General features: G+C 42.7%; 1 long non-coding RNA gene across 1 annotated transcript; it reads left to right on the top strand.

The window, feature by feature from the left end:
* Positions 1-3,413: 3,413 nt before the first annotated feature.
* Positions 3,414-5,148, top strand: LOC120667344. Its single transcript, XR_005672158.1, has 3 exons — positions 3,414-3,574; positions 4,536-4,706; positions 4,809-5,148. It is a non-coding gene; the product is annotated as an uncharacterized LOC120667344 (long non-coding RNA).
* The last annotated feature ends 5,112 nt before the right edge of the window (positions 5,149-10,260 follow it).

Genomic DNA, 10,260 nt, shown 5'->3' with positions numbered 1-10,260 from the left:
AAATTGTTGAATAAAGACAACGATTGCTCTAAAAGGGACATATTATTCTATCTATACTATAAAGGATGAAAGAAATGAGGTCATTTCTCACCAACACTAACCCACCCATCTCTTTCACAAAACACCTCTTTAAGGCCCATCTGGAAGGGCTAGGTGTTTGACAGAATTTGGTGAAAGGCAAACACATCATCAAGAAAAATGATTCCGCCCAAATCCCCCATTTTTTTCACCGCCGCGAGACATACCCGCCCGCCTGTACCCGCGCCCCATCCCCCGCGTGATTTCAGCCTCGCGACGCGGCCGCTCGTCGTCCCGTTGTGCATGACTGTACGCTCGTCGCCCCCTCCCCGCGTCCGCCGGTCGCGCCTGAGCCCCCGCAGCCCCTCCGTCGGTCGTCGCGCCTCCCCCGCCGTTGCTCCTCGCCCGCCGCACCACGCGGCGTTGGTGGCCCCTCGACGCATCCGCCCTCGACGCTGCCACCCTCGACATCGCGCCTCCTCTCCTCCAGATGTCGTGCCCTCCCCCGCGTCCGCCCGACACGCCTGACCCGCCGTCCGGCCTGACCCCCCGCCGCACCACGCATTGCCTCATCCACCGCATTACGCGCCTCCCCCGCCCCGCCGCACCACGCGGCGTTGGTGGCCACGCGACGCCGCCGCCCTCGACGTCGCGGCACCGGCACCCTGCCACCCATCTCCTCCCCGGCCAGGTGAAGGAGGCAGCGTGGCAGCTGCGAGCCATACCACGTGGATGTGAGGCCGAAGCCTGCTGGGTAAGAGATCCTCCTCCTGATCCTGCTGCTCCGCCGCCGCCGCCGCACCTCCAAACCCCACCCTGTCGCCCTCCCTCCCGAACACTAAATCCACGAGCCGTCACCGCCCGTGTCCCGATGGGGTTCGTGGATCTGGCGGCGCCGCTGCTGGTGACGTGCGACGGTGGTGAAGCTCTTCGACATCAGGGCGGAGTCTGGCGCCCCCTGCGTCCTCACCTACACCCCCGCGCACGGAAACCCCGTCAACGCCATCAAGTGTAACCACACCAGTAAGCGCCCTCATCTCCTCCTCTCAGATCTCCTGAATTTGGTTGCTTTGCTTCATTGCGCAAGGATCTGCAGCGGGGATATCCGTACCAGTAAGAACCAGCGGATTCGATCCAGCCCTTAGGTTCCTCTTCAAGAGTCACTTGCTACATTCTGGTTGAATTGCGGCAAGACTCTCCTGTTAAAGAAATTGAATGCAACACTGATTCACCTACCTCTGCAATTTATTTTTTGAGCGATGAGAACATACTATGGCTTAAGCATCTTTCCTTTCTGGATGGAGTCACTGCCGCTATCTTTTTTTACTCTGTTTTCTTTGCAATAGGATGTTCAGAGAAACTACGCAAAGTATTTATTTTCTATTGGAGATTGACCTAGCGAGTGGTTGTCCATTGCGCTTGTGCTTCACCTCACAGAGCCGAATGCTATAAGTAGCATCTGTTGTGCCTCAGCAAAACTATCCTATATGCTTGGAGTTAGTTGCATTATATCCATGAGCAATCTGGTCTTTGCAATGTTATTTCTTTATTCTTTCCATGTTATATAGCAGGAGACATACATCAACCACAACTAGCGACCTGTTATTGTGAATGAGAGGATATCCATTTCTTTAACACAATAAGTGCTAGAAAAACATTATTAATATACTTCTCAATGCTTAGCATATCAAGACTACTAAATAGTTCTATTAACCTTCCCCTGGCTTATGTCTAGAACTGATGGATGCACAATTCCAGTTCTTTTATGGTTTAGGTGGAGTAGAAGCAGAACTTCCATGATCAGATATGATTGTGTTCAAATAAAGGCTCCTTCCCTTTTGTTATACTTCATTCTTATTTGATCACATCTGTTAGTGTTTTGTTTTATATCCTAAAATTAGTCAGGTAGAAACATGCATGCTTAAAGTAAAATGTAACAAATTCAGGATCACTTAGAAAGCATACTATGCAGATCTATCTATTTCTATTTTCCTCATAAACTAATAGTTGAGAAGTAGAGAACTGATTTTGTGCTTCTTGCACCGCTGGGAGCTTGCTTCAAGAACTGATTCTATTTCTGCATGCTTATAAGAATACTACACCCTTACCATTAGTCCATTGAATTTAATATAGATGCTATGGACATTTGTTAGAATCATTTGATGTTATTTCTATTACAGCCAGTAGAATCATTTGCGCCTGGAATTGGGCCTCGATGGCCGCGACACCGGCCACCTCGGCATCGATGAAGGCCTCTTGGCCTGGCGGAGATGGCGGCGCAAATCCAGCGGAAGGCGCAGTGGGATCGTCATCTCCTTCCTCTTCCTTCTTGTGGAGGCGATGTGGAGGCCGATGGCCTGCTGCACCACTGTTGACGTGCGGCACCACGGAGGCGGGTACAGCCCGCAACGGGGCAAAGATGTATGAAATTCTATTTCTTCATAGATAGTACCATTATTGAATCTTGCATTATGTCAATATCGCCATTGATACTACCCTGGACTGAACCGGTACTTACTTTCAGTGATCGCATATAGACTGCTCATGTATATACTTGTTTTGTACTGTATCAGTTGAGCTCTTAATTTCACTCAAACTCTGAACCGCTTGGTAAAAAGGAGTCTTAATTTCAGGCAAGTATTGTTTCTATGTTTTCGTGAGGCTATAGAAGATTATTTGGTGATTTTTGGTCTTGCTTTGCTTCTTGCATTGATTCTAGGGATCGAACTGGACACTGCAGGAAAGAATGCCTCACGGCCTTTTGCATCAGGTATGGAATGCATGATACCTGCAGTACACTTCATTTGACTTATCCAAATTCTAATTTACAAATTAATGCATCAGTTATAACATTATTATGGTTTGATGAAGATTTCTAACTTAATTATGCCCAAATATTGGTATCTGTTGCAGTAAATGCTATTTTTTTGTAATTGCAATGCGCTTTAATGGATGCCTGTATTTGCAACAGTTGATGGTTAATTAAAGCAAAATTAAAAGGATAGTTTATCTGCGAAGTGCTACATGCATAATATTATTATGGTTACTGTTTTATTGAGTATAATACCCTCAGGCCTCAGGTACTTCACTTCTTCTTGTTAGTTACATTTCTCTTCCTTCTCTGCTTAATGACTCTCTTATTGATGGACTGATGGTCATTTTATCCAAACATACAGTTGACTTTTTTTTGAACATTTTCACAATCCTTGCATCTGGGATGTGGTCCATACGATTTTGCAATTGTGTATTGTTAAGAAAATATTTTGATAATTTGAACCATGTTACTTTTCCTCCATTGTTTTTGTTTCAGCTCCCTCTTTAACCCTTGAGTTGATTGAAACAGAAAAAAATCTTCTTCATTTAAAGGAATTAAGTTGATTATATTTATCTTTGTTTGACATACTGCTAGGAAGCTGGGCTTGCAAGGGGAAAAGCCAATGGGTACAAGCTCGACAAGTCTCATATCTTTTCAGTTAACATGCTTGATGACTTTGAGAAATACATGAAGGTTCCTGACACATGGATGCCTGCAGAAATAAAGCCATACACTCCTGGAGTAAGTCTCTATTGCTTCTTTAAAGAGTATATATATGATGCAAGTGCTCTGTCACATCTGTAAAATTGAAAGATGTTCTTTTTTATATATATTAAAGTTCGTTCGTTCATATTCGCAAACAAGTTCATTAATTCTCTCACAAAATTGTAGATATTGAGCAATAGAAAAAAAAAGAACCAACTTGAAAACTTTGTGTTTTATCTTAGCAGATTACTTTTCATTAGTTGGTTCTTTGTTCCTCTATGCCGTCAGAAAATATCTATTGACCTTCTTTTGATCACCATTTGAAAGCGAATTATCTAGATTCGGTACCATTGCGTCCCTTTGTTTAATTCTGATTGATTTTGGGTTCCCGTGTATGTAGTTAATACTTTAGAGAAGGTGGTCTTAACCAAAAGTTCAAATCGACCATTCTTGTTGTATTCTGCTTATATCTGTGACCTAAGATCTCTGCTAGGATATAATTAGGTAAAGTATTTGTCTACTTGATATTTCTCTTAGTTCTGTCAAATTTTCTGGTCAGATATGCCAAAAAGTAACTTCTCCCTAAGCACATTCTCTTTCCATCTGCATGTTCTTCTTACTGTTTTGAGTTTTAAATGTTGAGCAGATGTAGGATTAGCAACTTAGCATTTATTTAGAGTGCAGATTAGTTTATATGGTAATTGCAATAATCGAATTGGAATCATGACTTGATGACAAAAAAAAATGAAAGCTATCGTGTCATCGGGCTCAAATATCTTTTCTTGCTGTCCACCGGTAGAATGTTGCAATTATCATGAACACTGCCAAATGCCAATGAATCAAACCATTCTTAGTGTAATTGTTGCCTTTTATTATAGTCACATGTCCTAAAAATTTATTTTCCCCATTTTGTTTGAAAACATAGCTGCAGGCACTTATTCTGGTAAATCCTTATTGTACAGATTGATAAGCTCTTAACCTTTCTTGACCTTTGCAGGTGGTCTAGACACTGAGGAATTGGCCATTATGAATAGTACCTTCCATGAGAGGCTAGCTGTAATCAAAATCCCAACTACATATTGCAATCGCCAGTAATTTGGCGAGGTTTATTGTTGTCAGTCTCATGGACATGTGGGATGGTAAACAATTTCATCAATTGTTGCGTGTGGTTAGTAACACTCTTCGTCAAAGTTAAATGCTCTTGCTATGATGATGCTATGCTATTAGCCATCTAACTAACATTTTGTTGTGGTGATGCCTTGTATACCAGGATGCGAGAGTTCTGAGGAAATGGTTGGTCATAGATCTACTGAAGTGGTTATGGAACGAGAGCAAAGATAACATTCTTGAAGATATAGCCGGAGCTCTAAAGACCATATGTAACACCTGCGTGGAGAAATATATCTAGATAAATTAATCGCATACCATGGCTGATCTGAGAAAGAAATATGGATGGATCTTGCTACATTTTTTAAGTTGGTCATATTTTAAATTCCCATATCAATCAATAACCAACAATAATGGATTGAGACAAGTTCTTATGCTACATTATTATTGTTATTAATTTTATTTTATTGGATTTTACGATTTATATATTCTTGATTTGTCTATTTGGTGGAACTCTTATACCATGAAGTATATTATATAGCTCTATAGAGTTAATATAGAATTAGTTTTAAACATGTGACTGGAAATGTGCAAAACCACTAAATAAACACGTGCCTGGGCACGTGCATAACAACTAGTATACTTAAAGCCAAAAGAAATATATAGTGGAGATGAGAAGAAGGGAAAAGGGTAAAGAAGAAATAGTGGGCTGACTGGCCACCACCAGACCGAAAAGCATAAGGCCTGTGATCTGGGCCGAAGGGCGGAACCAGGCTCCTGGCCCAGACAAGATGTACCGGGCCAACATCTCGCCGAGCTGGGTACACAGCACAGCACAGAAATTGTCAAATCTGCTATATCAGGTACTCTCTCCGTGTTTTCTCAAAAAAAAAAGTACTCCCTCCTTGTTTCAAATTGTATCATTCCAACATTTTTTTGAGAAAAAATCTTTTTTTATGTTTAACTAAAATTATAAAAAAATTATAAAACTTTATATCACCAAAAAGATATACTATAAAAATATATTTAATGAAGATCCAATAATACTTATTTACTATCATAAATGTTAGTATGTTATTGTATAAATTTGATCAAACTCAAAATATTTTAACTCTTCAAATAGTAGAGAGTTTGAAATTTCCATTTCATGTAATCACATCTTTGTAAGACTCGGACTTCTTCTTCTTCTAACATGATTTGGCAGTGCTTCTGCCCTTCTTTTTTAAAAAATAGAGCGTTTGATAAGGAAATGAGAAACCAAATAAAGAGAAGGGGAAAGGCTCACCAACTCTTGCAACAGGGTATAGCGTTGGAATTGAAGTTTTGCCCTGGCAGCGTATAGCGTTGACTCTGGCTGCCTTCATTCATACACGGCTAGCAATAAATAAATTCACGTGCACCAACGTTTGCCGCTGCTCCATCGACCGTGCACTTTTTTCCGCTCTCCCGTCCTGCTCTGCCTGCCGGTGCTGGTGCATGCACGACGACTTCTGCATTGGGGTGGTCACGGGGATAATATTTCTCCTCGATCGAGGTTCATTTCCGATTTGCCTGCTCGATATAGGGAACGGGTTTGTGGCTGCAAATAAGTAAGGGCAAGTACAACATATAGCCGACTCGCCGACATATATGCAGTTCTTTTTTTTTTTTGCGAACCAAGCAATTACCGAACACAGAGAGCGCGTCCGTCGTCTTGTTCGTCGACGGCTTTCACGCATAGTCCAAGATGAAGCAACGAGGAATGCAAGCGTTGTATGAAGCGCTGCATGCGCCTCGGCGATGGAGGAGTAAAAACACTGCACGCAAGGAGTAAAAACCTATATTATGACAAATACTAAAAATCATGATTTGTATGTCAAGCAGATAGTCAAAAAAAATACATTGTATCCATTATACAAGCTGTTTAACCTATCTATCTGTGATAAAGAAGAGATAACAGCTGTCTACGCTATTGTACTTGTCCAAAATGGTTTTTCCGTGTACTATATGTGAACCCAGTGTGCACCAATTAAGACGTGTGCTACCTCGTGCTCATGCATGCAAAAACGTACACTTGCAATCTTTAATACACCCGGGCGGGCTATGATCCCCGTGATTATACTTTGACCCCTGCTGCACCGCGCGCGTGATTCATCCCATCCCGTCCCATTTCTCATCGCTGCTGCAAGGACGACGCACCATTAGCACAGCAAATTGCCATCAATTCGATTCCTGCTTTATTTCACCAGTAGTACTCCATCACATGTCTATTTCATACTGTGTCTGTAGCCTTTTTGGGGTCAAAACCGGGTACTATTTCCATTATCTAAAACGAATCCCGCCAGCCTACCGATTGTCTCGCACTCACGGTGTATACTCTTTTTATTATTATTATTATATATGCACCTAAATACCGAGGTCCGTGGGTTGACCATGGCCCGACTTTTAGCCCGGCATGGACCCGACCTAGCACGAAGTTAATTGGGCTCGGGTCGGTCCGGCATGATCCTTGTGCCGTGCCTGGGCCGAGCCTCGGCACATGAGCCGGCTCGGCCTGGCATGAATAAGCCTCGGCCCTACTAGGCACGAGGTCCGGCCCGAGTATGAGAGGTCTGCTAAGGCCTATGAGTCCGATTAATTTCGTGTATATGTATATTCGAATGTGTATGTGTGAATGAAAGTGTTTCAATTTGAGAATGTTTTAAGATTTTAATAAATTTTTAATCAAATTTTAGCTGACAATGTTGTAGAGAGCAATCACCGTTAATTTGTTGCGGGTGCCCTAAGGCTCGCTCACATTCGCGTAGAGCAGAGTTACTTTTAGTTTTTATTTCCCCTGATACGCACGAGAGCTACTTGTCATTGTATTAACCCCTTGTTTAGATGCATAAAGTTTTGGCTGTAAAACACTGTAGCATTTTCGTTTGTATTTGGTAATTATTGTCTCACCATAGGTTAACTAGGCTCAAAAGATTGTCTTGCAAATTATAGACAAACTGTGTAATTAGTTATTTTATTTAGCTATATTTAATACTTTATGCATGTGTTTAAAGATTCGATGTGATGGAAAATCTCGTAAAATTTTGAAGACATCTAAACAAGGGCTAACAGAAAAATCTTTTATCATTTGCGAAGTGCGTGGGTCAGAGCTACCTGCACGGTACTCCTACAAAATTCGGTAGGAATCCACAACCACCAGTCCACCAGGCGGGTAAGCACGTTACATTCGCGACTCCAGAGGCACAGACAGTGGACGCTTCCAACTTGCACACACGCGTTACATTCGTGATGGTGCAGCTAGAGCTAGCATGGTAGTACCACCCTGGAGGCCGCGTGCGTGTCCCCTAGAGCCCAGACAGATGACACAGAGTTTCCTCGGATCTATCTGCGGTTGTCAGCACGCAAGCACCAGCGCGCACGCAGCTTCACACCGGCCGGCTGCTCGGTCTCACCGCGCGACTCGAATACATACAATTCCATGGAGAATCGCGTTGGAGATGTACCAAACCAAACCAAACCAAACCAAACCTATCGACCTACCACATGCAGGATCGGACTGCTACCGTATGGGCGTACAAGTCAATTCGATGCGCATGTGCATTGAGGGTATATAGTCCCGTCTCCAAGAGTCCAACTAAAACTTGGTTGCTAAACTTTAGTATGGATGTTTGGATCCTCTTGCTAAACTCTTCTAAAGTGATCATGATAGCCTTTATTTAATTCTCTGCACCAATCTTCTACCCGTGTTTTGTTTCCCCAAGCTGACGGGTGGACTGATTATTGCGGGAGTATTTTGAACTTTGCTCGCTTTTAGCAACTCTTGGCTGGCTAATGACTAATATAAGCTAGCTTTTTCTAGGACCAACTAAAGTTTAGCAAGATTTTAGCAAGATCTATTTAGATCCAAAGTTACTAAACTTTAGCAAAGGATCTAAAGTTGCTAAACTTTAGCAACGAGATTCAAACAGGACCATAATAAGAAACCACCAAGTTCATGGTTTTTCTAGGTGCATAAATTGACTTGTACTGTCTCTGTCCCTAAATATTTATCTTCTCACATCCTGAGAAATGACTTTGATTATTTTATAAAAAAATATTAATATTTATGATACATAATTGATATCATTAGATACATTTTTGAGTCTAGTTTTTAATTAATTTATTTGGAGATGCAAATGTTGCACATATTTTTTACAAATGTAGTCAAATTTGTGGCACGAAAACTAAAAACGACACTTAATAAGGGACACATGGAGTACTTCACTAGTATTCATTCCATCATAAATTATTAGTCATTCTGATTTGTCTAGGCACATAGAAAAATATAAGTTATGTGCAGATGCATAGCAAAATTTATGCATAAACCAAAATGACTAGTATTTTGAAACAGATAGAATAAATAATAAAAGATATGGTAGCCGAAACCACCTACCGCTTTGTTGAACAATTCACGGATGGGAAATTATTGGTCGAAGCGCTTTTTTTCCCTCTTACCAACAATTTTCTGGAGTAGTAGGTGACGCCCGTACACTTATAAGAGGAGTACTATGTTGTAGCAAGGAATAATCGGAGCATTTTTTTTTTATTTATTTCTTCCCTGGATGCTCTGTCATGCTGGCCTGATGAGGTCGAGGGGGCAGTTGATTAGCCAGCCCAGACACTAATTAACCTTGAACGAAATGCAAAACTCTTTGTTGTATCGCTGTCTGCCTGTCTCAGATCGAGTGAGTGGTTGTCTGGTCGCCATCGCGATTTGGCGCGGTTGCATCAGACGGAGAGATTTGCGGCCGCGAGAAAAAAGCTTTCTTTTGTCCATAAGCCACGCGCATCTGACAGATTGCTTGATGCTTTGGACGGTGACGAGGCTAGGCACGCCAATTCCAGACGAATAATAATGGCTCGATCAGGCTACTTATCCGTCACTTGAGTGAAATCCTAGCTCTTCTCATTCAATTTTTTTTACACTGTAATTCAGCGACTCTCCTTCATCTTCTACCTCCGGACAATCTTTCTTCCTAGCCTTCTTGTCCATCCAGCGCCGGCCAACCACCCGCCGCCCAGCCCTCCTGCCACCACTCCGGCGCGGGCGAAATAGGGTTGCGGCGGTCTCTCTAGCCGCCACCTCCCGCTGTCGCATGTGCCCCAACCCCCCTCTATCGCCTTCCTCCACCTCCCGGGTGGCGTTGCCACTGCCGCCGACCTTGTCGCTCCTGCGCTCACCAGAACTATCGGGCCGGCCTGCCGCCACCGGCTCTTCTTTTAAGGGCGGCGGTGAGCACCGCCCCTTAGCAACCCTGAAATCCTAACCTTTGTAGTGCAAATTGGTGAATTTTATGTGCACCTCCAACTCTCTTTAGCTCACCGCATAAAATTTTGGAGAAGTAGTACAAAATTTTAAACTAAAGAGAGTTGGAGCGGCACCTAAGGATCACTAATTGATACCCCTACCTAACCCGAACCCTAACCTCACCGGAATATCATCGGAGTTGGAGAAGACATGCAGAATAAGAGAGGATTTGGAGGAAAAAATTGGAGTGAGGGGATACCTCAAATCACTCAGGTGAGTGATATGTTTCCCCTATATATAAGTTACTAATTTAGCGACGGAATCTGGCTAGTTAGCTGCATACAGTACT

The sequence above is a fragment of the Panicum virgatum genome, chromosome 3N (assembly GCF_016808335.1).
Source record: "Panicum virgatum strain AP13 chromosome 3N, P.virgatum_v5, whole genome shotgun sequence".
NCBI lineage: Eukaryota > Viridiplantae > Streptophyta > Magnoliopsida > Poales > Poaceae > Panicum > Panicum virgatum.
The sequence above is the reverse complement of the archived record's forward strand: the minus strand, read 5'-3'. Positions and strand labels throughout refer to the sequence as shown.